This window comes from Phascolarctos cinereus, unplaced genomic scaffold, assembly GCF_003287225.1.
Source record: "Phascolarctos cinereus isolate Bilbo 61053 unplaced genomic scaffold, phaCin_HiC Scaffold_7;HRSCAF=346, whole genome shotgun sequence".
NCBI classification, from domain to species: Eukaryota; Metazoa; Chordata; class Mammalia; order Diprotodontia; family Phascolarctidae; genus Phascolarctos; species Phascolarctos cinereus.
Window position 1 is genome coordinate 131,448,849 of NW_027556180.1, and position 16,984 is coordinate 131,465,832.

A 16,984-nucleotide genomic window follows, 5' to 3' on the forward strand; every position below is an offset into this window, starting at 1 on the left:
AACAAATTTAGCAAATTTGCAGGATATAAAATAAATCCACATAAATCATTGGCATTTCTATATATTAATAATAAAGCCAAATAGCAAGAGATGGCAAAAGAAATTCCATTTAAAGTTACTGTAGGCATTATAAAATATTTGAGAGTCTACCTGCCAAGGCAAACCCAGAAACTATATGAACAAAATGGCAAAACACTTTTCTCTCAAATAAAGTCAGATGTAAATGACTTGGAAAACATCAATTGCTCACGGGTAGGCCAAGCTAATATAATAAAAAATGAAAATTCTATCTAAATTATTTTACTTATTCAGTGCCGTACCAATCAAACTAACAAAAAAATATTTTATAGATCTGGAAAAAATTATAACAAAATTCATCTAGAAGAACAAAAGGTACAGAATATCAAGGGGATTAATAAAAAGAAATGCAAAGAAAGGTTGCCTAGCCATACCAGATGTTAAATTGTATTCTAAGGTAGCAATCATCAAAACTACTTATTGCTGGCTAAGAAATAATGGTGGATCAGAGGAATATGTTAGGTATAGAAGACATAATTGTCAATGACTGTAGTAATCTACCATTGATAAATCCAAGGACTCGAGCTTCTGGGAAAATAACTCACTATTTAACAAAAAACTGCTGGGAAAACTGGAAAATAGTAAGGCTGAATCTAGGCATAGACAAACATTTTATGCTGTATGCTAAGATAAAGTCGAAATGGGTTCATAATTTGGACATAAAGGATAATAACATAAGCAAATTAGGAGAGCAAGGAATAGTTTACCTATCAGAACTATGGGGAATGCAAGCATTCATGACCAAACAAGAGATGGAGAACATTATGAAATGCAAAACAGATACTTTTGATTAGATTGAATTGAAAAGTTTTTGCACAAACAAAGCCAATGCAACCAGGATAAGAAGGGAAGTAGAAAGCTGAAAAACAATTTTTTATAGCTGGTATTGCTGATAAAGGCCTTATTTCTAAAATATATAGAGAATGAAGTCAAATTTATTGGAATACAAATCATTCCCCAACTGATAAAAGGTCAAAAGATGTGAACAGGCAATTTTCAAAGGAAGATTACAAAAGCTATCTACAGTCATATAAAAAAAAGCTTTAAATCACTGCTGATTAGAAAAATGCAAATCAAAACAACTTTGAGGTACCATCTCACACGTATCAGATTGGCTAACATGACAAAACAGGAAAATGATAAATATTGGAGAAGATGTGGGAAAATTGGAACACTAATGCATTGTTGGTGGAGTTGTGAAATGATCCAACCATTCTGGAAAGCAATTTGAACTATGCCCAGAGGGCTATGAAACTGTGTATATCCTTTGACTGAACATTACTACTTCTAGGGCTGTGTTCCAAAAAGATCATAAAAATGGGAAAAGGACCCACATGTACAAACATGTTTACAGCATTTTTTTTTTGTGGTGGACAAGAATTCACAATTGAGGGGATACCCATCTATTGGGGAGTGGTTGAGCAAGTTGTGGCATATGAATGCAATGGAATAGTATTGTGCTATAAGAAATGACTAGCAGGTGGACTTTAGAAAAATGTGGTAAGACTTATTGATACTGAATGAAGTGAACAGAATCAAAAGAACACACCAACAGCAACATTGTGAGATGACTAACTTTGATACACTTAGCTCTTCTCTGCCATGCAAGGATCTAAGACAACTCCAAAAGACTCATGATGGAAAATGTTATCCACATCCAGAAAAGAGAATTATGGAGTCTGAATGCAGTTGGAAGAATACTATTCGCTCTTCTTTTTTGTTTGTTTCTTCTTTCTCATGGTTCCCCTCATTGGTTCAAATTCTTTACAACATGACTAACATGAAAATATGCTTAATGTACATGTATGTGGAGACACTACATCAGATTGCATGCTGTCTTGGTGAGGGGGAAAGGGAGAAAGAGCAATAAATTTAGAACTTAGAATCTGTTTTGTTATGTTGGACAATCTGATAGGTGTGATATGGTACCTCAGAGTTGTTTTGATTTGCATTTTTGTAATCAATAGTGATTTAGAGCATTTTTTCATATGACTATAGATGGCTTTAATTTCTTCATCTGAGAACTGCCTGTTCATATCCTTTGACCATTTGTCAGTTGGGGAATGGCTAGTATTCTCATAGATTTGACTTAATTCTCTATATATTTTAGAAATGAGGCCCTTATCAGAAACACTGGCTGTAAAAATTCTTTCTCAGTTTTCTACCTTCCTTCTAATCTTAGCTGCATTGACTTTGTGCAAAAACTTTTCAATTTAATGTAATCAAAGTTATCCATTTTGCTTTTCATAATGTTCTCTCTTTTGTGTTTGGTCATGAATTCTTCTGTTCTCCATAGAACTGACAGATAAACTATTCCTTGCTCTCCCAGTTTGCTTATAGTATCAGCCTTTATATCTAAATCATGAATTATTTCGGTATATGGTGTGAGACAGAACTCAAAATCTTATGGAAGTGAATCTTGACAAATAAAAATAAATTAATTTAAAAATGTAAAAAAAAAACACCAAACAAACAAACAAAACAAAACCAAAAACTATGGAGAAAACTCAAAAGAAAAAATGGGAAATGGCCTAAAGCCTAGAAAGAACTTATGGAAGAGCTCAAAAAGGTATTTAAAGATCATATAAGTGTGGTAGAAGAAAAATTGGGAAGCAAAAGGAGAGTGATATAAGATAATTGTGAAAAAAAAAGTCAACAGCTTGGAAAAAGAAAATGACTGCTTAATGAATAAAGTTAGCCAAATGGAAAAGAAGATACAAAAATCCACTGAGGAAAACAACTCCTTTAAAAGTACAATTTGCCAAATAGAAAAGAAAGTACCAAAGCTAACTGAGGAAAATAAGTTTTTAAAAGTTAGAGTTGGGCAATTGGTAGCTAATGACTCTGAGGCATCAAGAATTAATCAAACAAATTCAAAAGAATGAAAAAAATAGAAGAAAATGTAAAATATCTCACATCTGACCTAAAAAATAGTTCCAGGAGAGACAATGTCAGGATCATGGGACACATGAAACCACAATCAAAAGGAGAATCTTTCAGGACATTGTCAAGGAAAACTACCCTGCTATCTTGGACCCAGAGGGCAAAATAGGCATTGAAAGAATCCACCAATCACCTCAGGAAAGAGATCCCAAAATAAAAATTCCAAGGAACATTATTGCCAGATTTTAGAACTATCAGGTCAAGGAAAAAATACTGCAAGTGGCCAAAAAGAAGCAATTCAGATATGAGGGAGCCATCATCAGGATTACACAAGACTTAGCAACTGCAATATAAAAGATTGGCGGTCATGGAACATGATATCACTTATGGTGAAATTAAGTATGATATATGAAGGGGAAAAATGGTTATTCAATGAAATAGAAAAAATTCAAGTTCTCATAAGTAAAAGATCAGAATTAAACCAAAAATTGGATCTCCAATATTAAGACCCAAGAGAAACACGAACAGGTAAAAAGGAAAAAAAAACCCATAATGGTTTCAGTAGAGCTAAATTGTTTGCCATCCTACAAGGGAAGATGATACCTATATTTCTTAAAAATTGTACCGCTACTAGTACAACTAGAAGGAATATACATAGACAGTGAGTATGGGTATAAGGTAAATTTGAGGGAATGATTTAAAAAAATAATTAAGAGATGAGAAAGAGCAGGATATTGGGTGCAGAAGAATGGGAAAGGTAGAATGAGGTAAATCATTTTACATGAAGAGGGCACAAATGATCTATTACACTGAAGGAGAAGATGAGAGGATGGGTGACTGGCATTGCTTGAAGCTGACTGTTATTAATATCACTTCAAAGAGGGAACAATGTACACAATAAATTGAGTATAGAAATATATCTAGCTGACAGGAAAGCAGGTGGGGAGGAGATCAAGTAAGGGGGGTATTGGGGACTAATAGAATGGAGGGACAGATCAGAGGAGGTGGTAGACAGAAGCAATGCACTAGTGAGGAAAGGAGAGAGAGGACAAACAGGAGGAAAAATAGGGTGGAGGGAAATATGCAGTTAGTAATCATAACTGAACACGAATGGGATGAACTCTCCCATAAAATGGAAGCAGATAGCAGAGTGGATTAAAAACCGGAATCCTACAATATGTTATTTACAAGAAACACATTTGAAGCATAGAGATACACAGATAATAAAGGTAAGGGGCTGGAGAAGAATCTATTATGCTTCAGCTAAATTAAAAACAGAAAATAAATGAAAGAGTAGCAATCCTGATTTCAGATAAACTTGCTAAAAGGTACCATAGACAATGAAACAATATCAATACTAAACATATATGCAGCAAGTGATATAGCATCGAAATTCTTAAAGGAGAAGTTAAGTGAGTGACAGGCATTATAAAATGTAAAATACATAATTTTGATTATATTAAAATTAAAAGCTTTTGTACAAACAAAACCAATGTAACCAAGATTAGAAGGAAAGCAGAAAGCTGTAAAACAATCTTTACAGTAAGTGTCTCTGATAAAGGCCTGATTTCTCAAATATACAGCAAACTGAGACAAATTTATAAGAATACAAACCATCCTCCAACTCATAAAAGGTTAAAAGATATGAACAGGCAGTTTTCAGATGAATAAATCAAAGCTATCTATCGGCCCATGAAGAAGTGCTCTAAATCACTTTTGATTAGTGAAAGGCAGATTAAAACAACTCTGAGATACTACCTCACACCTAGCAGATTGGCTAGTATGACAAAAAAGGAAAATGATGAATATTGGAGTGGATGTGGGAAAATTGGGACACTAATGTACTCTTGGTGGAGTTGTGAACTGATCCAACCATTCTAAAGAACAATTTGGAAATGTGCCCAAAGGGCAACCAAACTGTGTATACCCTGAATGCATATGTTCAGTGATACCTCTACTACATCTGTATCCTAAAGAGATCATAAAAAAGGGGAAAGAACCTATATGTGCATAAGTATTTATAGCAGCTTTTTGCAGTGGCAAAATATTGGAAATTGAGGGGATGCCCATCAATTGGGGAATGGCTGAACAAGCTGTGGTATATTAACGTAATGGAATACAATGTAATGAAACACAGTTATGCAATAAGAAATGATGAAGAGACAGATTTCAGAAAAAAAAAACAACAACCTGGAAAGACTTGTACAAATGAATGCAAAGTGAAATGAGCAGAACTGGGAAATCATTGTGCACAGTATCAGCAAAATTGTGTTATGATAAACTATGAATGACTCAGGTCTCAGCAATACAATGATCCAAAACAAGTACAAAGGACTTGAAAGGAAAATGTTATCCACAGCCAGATAAAGAATTGATGGACTCTGAATGCATATCAAAGCATACTTTTTTTTCCACTTTATTATTTTTCCTGTTTTTTTTTTACCTTTTGATCTGTTTCTTCTTTCACAACTTATGAATATGAAAATACATTTTGATGATAGCCCATGTATAACCTATATCAAATTGTGTACCATTTTAAGAAGAGGGAAGGGGAAGGAAAGCAGGAGAAAATTTGGAACTCAAAATCTTCTAAAACTGAATGCTAAAAATTGTCTTGACATAATTGTGAAAAAAATTAAATAGTATTTGAAAAAAAATCTCTTAGGCAAAATGATCCCTAAATCTAGCCTTCTGTCTAGGTAAATGAGATTTCCTGTGAATTACTACCTTTGTGAATAACCTTGTGAGTGATATCTTCTTTAAGAATTCCTGTTTATGAATTTGGAGACCAGTGTTCTGGAGGGAGAACATTTTCTGAACAATGTGCTTCTGAGAGAAAGATTATCCGCCTGACTCTTCTAGCTGGACAAGCTGTGAAAAGAACTCAGAACTTAGGGAAGCAAGGTAATGGAACCTTGCCAACCATCACTATCATTATGATGGATGTGACCAGTGAAGGTCTATTGACAAGATGCATTTCTTGTTCCCTAAAATATGAAAGCATTCTAAGTGGTTGGAAAAGCATATTGTCTCAATGCTTTGGGTATTTTCTGCATATGTTTATGGGTTCCTGTGAATCTTTTGCATTTTTTTCTATTTCCTGTGGGTTAAGGTTTAATAAAATCAACTATATCTGATGTATATTTATAAACTTGAGTGCTTCTATGGGAGCTGGGTATCCTATTATCTACTTTTTGGGAAAATAATTAACAAGGTATATTTAAGCTTTATTCATAGATTTCCTGGGGTTAACTTCATGTGGAAGCAGTGAGTTAAAACAGAAAATAACCCCTTGAGATCAATCCCTGAAATTAGACCTTGTTGATATGAACCCAGACACTGGGTCAGGTAGTTCCTGGACATAGTTTATTTATTAATTATCATTCTAGATATCAGAATATTTTTATATATAGCACATAACACATAGATTTTCAGACTTTATCTTTAAACATAGGTGGAGTTATTTTTTAAGGCAATGAATATCAAACACAATAATGTTCAGAGCAGAAAAAATATGTATGTATATATGTATGTATGTATGTATGTATGTATGTATGTATGTATATATATTATTCAGTTCTAGCTAGATGATGGAAATGTTTAAATGTTTGGTAATCTCTAGAAAACTTTCTTTAGAGATGTGTAATTTACTTACTAAACGGCTTTAGGGAAAAAAAGTACATATATAAACATTTATGTATATATGTACATATATACCCAAACATATATTAAAAGTTATATGATTTCTTTGAATGGTTTTGCTATGTTGCTCTGTGTTTTTTATCTTCCATATTGCAAGGTTATTTATTAACCCAGGAACTAAAGCCTCTAGATCTTAATTCTGAGAGAGTTCAGAACACTTCCAGATACTGCATGTCACAAAATAAATAGTTCATTGGGATTCTGTTACCTCCTTTTTATGATAACAATAATACTACAAAAGATAGAGATAAAAATAAGTTATACTCATATGTTTAGAAGGTAAGAGAATTTTTCAATAACTGGCTTTTTTATCCATTAAACATTATTATAGTAAAGAAGTATCAAGGTATTTAACACAGTAAATGTGTTCTAAAAAAAAAAACTTAAATGAAAATTATATTTCAATAGGCCTTCCACCCCAGCCCCCTTATAAATTGCCTTCCAAACAAAGCTACCTTTTTTATCTGTTAGAAATGGACTATTCATCAGCCTACATCAGAAGTTCATTAATATTATTTTACATTCTTACAGAAAACAATATTCTGTGATCAATGTTTCAAGTTCAGATCCAATTATTTTACAACTGTTAATTTGAAAAAAACTCCTTAAATATCTAAAAGGACAAGACAGTTTTCTTCAGAAGATAACTATTGTTCTTGTTCTTCCTACTCCTCTTTTTCTTCCTCCTTTCCTCCTCTTCCTCCTTCATCTGCTTCCTATTCATCATCATCATCATCATCATCATCTTCTTCTTCTTCTTCTTCCTCTCCTCCTCCTCCTCCTCCTTCTGTTCCTCCTCCTCCTTCTCCTCCTTATTTTTCCTTTTCCTTCCCTTTCTTACCAAATTAAATAAGGAAAATCAGTCTAAATCAGTGAAGGATATGCATAATAGAAAATTCATTTCAAACATTTAACTTCGTTACCTCTGAGTATGTCAGGTAACTGAGGGCATATGGTAAGTTGAAAAGGGTTGAATGACATGAAGTTCAGTTAGAATTACTATCATAAATAGATAAAGATTAATTTTAATGAATATATTAATAGTTTATAGTGTAAATGGGCAACTTCTGGTCTTAGAAATGAGTTTGTTTCAAGCATTTACTAAGTGGTATTGTATGCCAGGTAATTATATTCTAAACATTACACACACAACTTTTTTTTTTTACATTTTTAATTTGTAGTATTAGTAACATCAAGGCCCCACATATGATTTAAGAAGATACATGTTGATGTTACTGTTGTTCCTGTTGTAGAATATATCCTAAATAAAATGCAGAAAAGAAAAATTCTTATTGGTAGCAATATCCTAAAATTGTTCCTGTTTGAAGTTCAAAAAGTACGAACCAAATCAAAAAGCTCAAAATCTTACAGTGTCTCCTTTAAGAAATCCATAGCAATATTAAAAATGGATCTAATCCTGTGCTATATTTGGCCTCATGTCTTGGGTTAGAGAAAGGACCTGGGTTCAATGACTCACAGGAAATTAGTGCAAATAAATCTGGTATAAACATGAAATTTATTATTGTGCCATGCAGTAAGCATGCAAAAAAAGCATATACACACAGACTATATGACACTATAGATAGACATATGCTTTACAGATGCAAAGAAACTCAGCCAACTGATGGAGACCTATAGAATAGCAAAAATGTCAGTGGGAGTACATCTGAGTGTAGTGTGAGCAAAGAAGTTTTCTATTTTAAAAATGGGTGTGATTGAGAACAAATAATGTTCCAGGCTGGAAAGAGTTTTCCTAATCAGATCCAGATGTAGTAGAGAAATTCTCCAAGTCACATATCCATACCAGTCTCAGGTGGGGAAGTATTTCCTTATTGGAAATTTCATGAGAATTTGAGTTGGCAATGGAGGAGCGTAGGTATAATTGTGACTCTACTAAATACAGTCAGCCAGGAATCCCATGGAATCAGGAGCTGCAGTCTTCTAATTGCTTCATACAGGGCTAGAAGGGCCAGAACTGTGGAAAAGTACAAAAATACAAAAAAAAATAGTACAAATGCCTGTCATTATTTATATGTATTATGCGCATTAGGAACACTCAACATAAATGACACCATACTAGAGTCTTATCATTCTAACTATGACATAAAACGTTGTTATTTCAAAAAAATCACAATTACTATACCATCCTCAATTAAAAAAAATAGTTCAGGCTATGACTCACTTTTAAGGTATATATTCTGGAAAAGAACTACATATGCACAATGAACCAGTCTTATAATTGAATTGGAGGAAGATATTCTGTTCTTTTAACTATGTTTAGAAAATTGTATAATGCTTTCAATGATCTCAAACTATATAGTGTTATAAAGGCCATTAAGCATCAATACTATCCTATTACTGGTACATTTGCTAATTGTGGGATGTAAGAATCCTTAAAGAATTGAGATTATATAATAGTGAAAAAAAGTGAATTTAATTTAAATATATGCATATATGTATGTATGTGTGTATGTGTGTGTGTGTGTGTGTGTGTGTGTGTGTGTGTGTGTATGGATGTGTATGTTATTTATATGCCCCAAATCTCTTCTTCTACTTGACTGGTGAAGCACATTCAATACTGCCTATCCATATTTAGAGAATTTAATGAAGAGATAAGGATTTTAATTAGTATATCAATGATTTATAGTGCAAATAGATTCTTTTAGTATCCTAAAAGAATTCTTTTTAATAATTTAAAATCTTAATAAACTTTGTTTATTTATTAAAAAAAACCTTTTTAACAGTGTCATTTTTCAGGGTCACATTCAAAAACACACACACGTACGTACACACACACACACACACACACACACACACACACACATACACACACAGAGTCTTGACTATAGCTTAATAATAAAAAGTCTTTTTCCAGAAGAAACTTAAGCATGTAAAGCCTCACCAACAGTAGACTGGCCACTTAGTGATGACTTTTTATGAAATAATAAAAGATACAAAATATATCCTTTTTTTCCTCTTTGGCCTTCTCTGTTTCTGTAGTAATGGTAGCAACATGGCTAGAAAAGGGACAGAATCACAATTTTTACTCCAAACATATTTAATTCTTCTACTGAATTTTTGAATGTGATATCCTGGTCCAATGTCCAGCTAACAAATATACTGTTATGGCAGCTGATTTGTGTCAGTCTTAATGTTATTGCTAAAACAAAAACCAGAGGAAAGAAGCAAGTTGCTTCTAAATGGAAGAGTGGCTCACAAGTATTTCTTCCTGGAATAAAAGAAAGAAGTTAGTGGAACAAGTTCATATCATATTGCCAAAGGCAAAAGGAAGCATCATTTTTTTGGAATATTTGATCATATATACCTATACATAATGAAAGAAATGCAGTTAGTCTTACTTCTACCATATTTTGTTTAAAATAGTGTTTCCCTCCTTTCATTTAGGTAACAATTTGTCCAGAAGTCTAACATCATAGAAGTAGATGCATTTCAAAGTGCAAAAGATAGAAATCCTGATAACTAGAAGACAGTTAAGGTAGAACCAATTTCTAATTTTGAGTCAAGTCAAGACTATTAGATATTTGTTAACCAGTGCTGAGAACGTAATGGATGGCCAAAAATAGCTGTATCTTTCCAACAGATTTAAAAGTATAAAACAAACATCTTATCCTCAAGAACTTATAATCTAGCTAGGAAAACTCACACTTTTAAATATACAGCATTACATGGTTAATTGTTCCATTTAAAAATTCTAATAGTTTAAGGAGTTCAGATGATGGAGTTCTTCAAACAAAAGTAGAAATTGATGTGGTTGTGTGTAGGGTCAAAATGATTTCTGGGTTATTTGCATAGATACGATTCTGTGTTAATTTATTTTCTGTTTATATATCAGTATAAAAGGGACTTATTTGTGCATGCATAGATCTAACATAGAGGCATGTTGTATCTGCTACCAAGTGGGTGGAGGTAGCCTCCTTTGATTGGCTGTGTAGCTGAAACAGTCTGCTTCTTTAAAACTGGTCAGGCAAAGACAATTGTTCTTTCTAATGAATGATTTTTTTTTTTTCCGCAAGCTCCTTCTTACTGTGTCTAGAAGGTAAAGATCAAAGTTCATCTAGAGCACAGGCACCATCAATCAAAGTGAGAGGAAGGATTTCCTTCCTTGTTCTTCCTCTCTCTTTTACCCTGGGTCTGATAAATGGACTTGCACTATTTGTTTCTGTTTTGTGTTATTTGTCGTATTCAATTTCTCATAAATCAGGAAATTCACTCACGGGAATTTTTCTTTGTGATTATACTTTTAAAGTAAACATTTCTTTGTAAAAGCTAATCCAATTGTTAGAGGTCAAATGAGGGTGGAGTTCAGGGGACGCCCCCAACCCCACTGTATTTGGGGAAATGCTCTGCTTTTGCAGAGAGCCTTGATATCTCCACCCCAGAAACCTGGGGTGAGGTGGAGGGAGTGAAATGTAACATATGTGACATGTGTGACCTTCAGACAGTGGGGGCCTAAGTAATTTATGTTATCTAAATAATGTCATTTATACCCTAAGTCATTATGTACTTTTATCTTTTTGTCTATTGGATAGTGAACTATGGCTAAGTTTTCTAAACTTTGAACATCTGTAATAGTTTCATGCAATTTGATGCTTGATGATGATAATGAGATGATAATAGTGTTGCTTTTCCAAAATGAAATGTGAATTTTGTTCAGATGTGATAAACCAAATTCTTCTGTGTGACATTTAGTTACTTCTCGGTTATTTAGATGGTATATAGTATCTTGTATTACCTAGAATTGTGAGGCTTTGAAATAATTCTAGGAAATCTATTCAGGTCCTAAACACAATTTTGAATTAAGCTAAGTTATTAGTTTTCTTCCTTTTTCCCCCTTTTCTACTCACTTTTTTTGCTTTCTAATCTACCCCTTAGCCCAACATTTTTGGCAATGCTTGATGCTAATACATCTTTGACCCTATGTCAAAACTTACTAGTTTTTCATCTTACTCTTTCAGTGTTCAGCTTTACAAAATATGAAGTGTCATCCTTATAACTGTGTGAATTGGAAAAAAAAAGTATTGGATTTGGAGTCAGGGGACCTGAGTTTGAATACTGACTCTGTTGGTATTCACACTACCCTAGTAGAATGATTCTGGACAAATGACTATGTCTCTGTGCTTTATTTCCTGTAATTACAAAATTAGATAGTTGGGTCAATGTCTTTCATCCAAATTTCTTTCACTTTAAATGCATGATCTTGTGACCCAATCATATATAATCAGTTGTCATATCTGACCTGGAGATCCAGTTACAGAGAATTAATCCACCCCCAAATCCTACAGAATATCTTTCATATATTGGATGTTCACTAAATATGTTGTGTGTGTGTAGATTCATTCTTACCATTTTTTCTCTTCTTCCATCTCCATCTTTAAAATTCTTTGATTCTACGATACTTTAAATAACAGCTCTTTCCATATCTATATACACACACACAATACATATATGTATTATACACATGTGTATAACACATATCTTCACACACATACACAATATGCATATACATACAAACATATATATACATGCATATATGTATACATATATACCTATACACACAAACATATATATGTGTGTGTGTGTGTGTGTGTGTGTGTGTGTGTATATATATATATATATATATGACCCCTATCTTCTATCCTATCCTTTAATCCTCAACATTTCAAAAATCTAGTTTAAGCCTAGTCCCAAGCCCTACCAAGCATCATGGAAAATTTAGCAGTCTTAAATTTTGTTCACAACACCAAGGCTATAGTAGGTGTTTAAATGCTAGTTAACTGATTGAATGACTGACTGCCAAAGAATGAAGAAAGGTTGGTAAACACCACTGGAAATAACTTTCTGTTACACAGTAACTTTTCAGTGTGAATAATTACTTCATCATTTATCTTAATTTTGTTTTTCATATTTTAATTTTCTTGTAGTCAAACCACACACACATATGAATATATATGTACATATATATGTATACATATATATGTGTGTGTGTGTGTGTGTGTATGCATAGAATCAATTATCAACATTACTTATTATAATGACTCATCCAAGAAAAGGAAATTAAGGATCCCATATCCTGCCACTGATTTTACTTGACCTCAATTTAATTTAACTCATGTTAATAAATCACATTTTCTGTATGTATGTCATGTACTTACTGTAATATATTTAGTAATATGAAGACCTACCTAACAAATTTGTGAAAAATATGCAGGTCATAGGACTTTGCCTTAGTGACTGACTTCCCTTAGTGATTGACTTTACTTTCTAAATTAGAACAGGAAGTACATAAATAAAAACAAACAGATATGAGAGTTGCAGTGCTGCATGCAAATGTGGCAGTTTAACTCTTTTTTCTCAAGTTTATTGTGATATTTGAGAGGTTACCCTCATCAAAATGCTTTTCATTGTAGTTTTGAATTTGAAGATTGCTGTTCTCTAACTTCTTAGATATATTGCCTCCACTGCAATTTATTAACATAACGATTTAAACAGAAAATATTCTAACACTGTGTTTGTTTTTCATCTTGCTAGTCTGTAGGAAAAACATTGCTTTAAAAATAAGTAATATTGATAACTTATTTGAACTTTTCATTTGATTTCTGTTAAATATGTTAGTATTAAGAAGAACATCATTTAAGTGACTTCCCTGGAGTTTTTTTTTTCTTCCTAAGCATTGAGTTTAACTGATAAACAATTTAAAAAATTCCCTCTTCCAATAACCGTATAGCATAGTTGATTAAAACACAGTGTTAATAATCTCAGGGCCCCAAATAAGTGCAGTTTCTCGGACCAAATGACATGGTCAGCTGTCTTTCAGCTACCTTGAATGCATAAAATTGATCCCCAGGGAAACTAGTTGAGATAGATAGGATGTAGCAGTAGTAATCTGACACCATTGCCAGACATCAAAGGGGGTCAGTAGCATGAAAGGTGGGACATATTTCTTTGTTAGGATTTTGAAGTTTTTTCCCCCAATCAATATTTCAGTAATACATGATTTTATTGCTGTGATTGCTTTTTATCAACATAGATTTCAATTACAACATGACCTAGGAAAATTTAATGGATTAATGTGGTAGAATCAATCAATCAGTAAATCAGTTAATCAATAATGTTATCACATAGATAACCCCATGAAGATGAGGCTTTCAGTACTTACCTAAGCTGGTCCTCAGTCAATATACATACAGTCTATCCCAGTGTCTGTGCTTGATTTTTTGCCTGTTTGCTAAGTTTTTGCTGACTTCTGCCAGCAACCCTCTGACTACTGCCACTTCCAATATGATGAAGTCTCTGTGCTCCAACAGCTATTACAGACAAAACTGGGGGGACTCAGACTTCCCTACTCTGTATCAGATGTGCTTTGGAGAAAATCCCTACATCTGGATTACCAAAAAAAAAAAGTATGGAAAAATGATTTAAAATCTGTTTCAGTCACAGTGTCCCTCTGGTGTCCTGGTGTTGACATGCTTTTTAAGATGACTGAAATGTGCCAAACCTACAGTAATCTTTAAAAAAAAAAGTTGTCAGACCTGGATTTTAGACCTAGAATATGGCTTACCTATTCAAGTCTGTGATGCAGGACTGTCCTTTAATAATGATATACCCAAAGGATATGAATAGGCAGTTTTCAGATGAAGAAATTAAACCTTCTATAGTCATGTACTGCCTCACACCTATCAGACAGAAAAGGAAAATGATAAATGTTGGAGAAGATGCAGGAAAATTGGAACACCAGTGAATTGTTGGTGGAGTTGTGAACTGATCCAACCATTCTGGAGAGCAATTTGGAACTATGCCCAAAGGGCTATAAAACTGTGCATACCCTTTGATCCAGTAATAGCACTTTTAGGGCTATATCCCAAAGAGATCATACAAAATGGAAAAGGACCCACATGAACAAAAATATTTATAGTAGCTCTTTCTGTGGTTGCCAAGAATTGGAAATTGAGGGGATGCCCATCAATTGGGAAATGGCTGAACCAGTTGTAGTATGTGGATGTAAGGGTTTACTATTGTTCTATAAGAAAATCATTTCTGAGTTGGCAGATATCAGAAAAACCTGGAAAAACTCATATGAACTGATGCTGAGTGAAATGAGCAGAACCAAGAGAATATTGTACACAGTAACAGAAACATTGTATGATGATCAACTATGATTGACTTAGCTTTTCTCAGCAACAAAATGATCCAAGACAATTCCAAAAGAATTGTGATAGAAAATGCTATCCACACCCAGAGAAAGCAATGTGGAGTCTGAATGCAGATTGAAGCATACTATGTTCACTTTTTTTTTCTCTTGCTTTTTTTTCCGTTTTGTTCTGATTCTTCTTTCACAACATGACTAATGTGAAAATAAGTATAACATGGTTGTAGAGGTATAACCTACATCAGATTGCTTGCTGTCTTGGAGAGGGAGGAGAAGTCAGAGGGAGGGAGAAACGTTCAGAGTTCAAAATTTGCAAAAAATGAATATTGAAAACTATCTTTACATGTAATCAGAAAAAAATACTATTAAGTATTAAAAAAAAAGAATGACATAACTAGGTCTGATATGAACAAAGAATATTGCATCCATAATGTTGAGTGAGAGATTTCTAACTCTGATAAAACTTGGTCAGTTGGTATTCTTGGGAAGACTACAGCTACCAGTGACATGATACCAAAATTAGCTTGGACCACCCCTTGCTACAAATGGAATTGTTCTTTCTAGGTGAAAGGAGACTGTAAAAGAGGAGAAGAGGGCGCATACAAACATGAGAAGTCTACAGACCTGATGATCAGAACATCAAAGATCTCTAATATGGTATTCATGATACTGTATTAGCTAGTCTTCTAAAATAGTCTTCAACAGTGTCTTATCTGGATCCACCAGATGATAAGACTATTACCATACCTTATGCTGGTAGCCTGGGAGATTCAATCAGTGAGACTGATCTCATAAATCAATTTTACCAGTTTGGTGAGACATGAACGGTAACAGTTGTACAGGGACAGCAGTGTGCTTCCATCCAGTTTGCAAGCTGCAGAGATGATTGCTGAGAAATCCTTGAACAAACTGATTGTTTGTTCTAAATAGGTTTAAATTTAATGTGAAATGGAGAAGATCTCACACTGCCAGAGGAAAAGAAAAGGAGAAAGAATGAACCACAGCCTCTGGAATTAAACTGGAGCCTGGGCAGGATTTTTTGGAGAACATCCTCTTCTCCAGCAGCTGTCAGTTTTTTAAAGCTCCTTCTCAGTGGTCCTCCAGCAGTGATTAATGTTATCCTGCCCCCTCCTCCTGGGATTATACCTCCACTTCACAACAAGTCATGGACTACACATGTTCCACCCAATGGGACCACCATGTCCCATCATATGAGCTCCAGGACCCATCCAACTATCCTTCTCAGGATCCCCAGAGGATGGAAGCTCATGCAGAAAAGCACAGCATTCACCCTATAACACCTTGTGTTACAGGGGTTGAGATCTGAGGAGGAAAGGTGCTTTAGAAATGTAATAAATAAATCTTATAGTATTTTTTTTTCCTTTGTAAGTTTCAATGGTAGCATATGACATGCTAAGATATGGGCAAAGAACTGGATCTAAGTTCCTAAATAGAGGGCAGGTGGAAAAGCCCTGTTAAACTCATATGAACAAATCTGGTCACTAGTACAAAAATGTCCTTTGCTTCTTAACCAGGAAAAGTTAAGGAGAAAAAAAAGGTCATAGTGAGTTTGGAGCTTTTGGGAATCTTTAGGAGAGTTAGAGTGTATGGAGTGTTGAAGGAGGAAAAGCACCTCTGGTCTGAGGGCTTGCTGAACACTTTTCAGGGAAGCTTAACTACTTTTGGGGTCCACCTTCACCCAACTCTCACCTGTGGCTCCAAAAAGCTGTAGCATGCTTAGCTGCCACAACCCAGTAAACTGTGTCAGCAGATAGTCTAAAGCACTTTGAGAGTAACCAATAGTCCTGAAACCTGTTGATGAGTTAGATGGGTGTCTACCCCAAGCCTGTGAAGATGTTCCCTAGGGAAATGGTCAGATGAGAAAAAATTGTTCCAACAGCAATGAAGGAGGCTGAAGCAGGCACTGTGGAGTATTTAGAGCTCTGTCAGGCATTTAAAAACACCAAGGTCATTTACTGAATCCTGAGACATCCCCAGCTGTCTTGACTTTTGTCCTTCTACTGGATTTCCATGACTCAGGAAGAAAGAGTGAGGCTAATGATTTTGCCCAACTCTGCCTCATTTAAATCCAATTCTTATGCAAGCAAAACATCTCTGGTGACGTCATTAATCCTCTTTGAAAAAGAAGGATGA

At 34.2% G+C, this 16,984-nt stretch overlaps 1 pseudogene; it reads left to right on the forward strand.

The window, feature by feature from the left end:
• The first annotated feature begins 13,962 nt into the window (after positions 1 to 13,962).
• On the forward strand, positions 13,963 to 16,157 carry LOC110200960 (pre-mRNA-splicing factor RBM22 pseudogene; annotated as a pseudogene).
• The last annotated feature ends 827 nt before the right edge of the window (positions 16,158 to 16,984 follow it).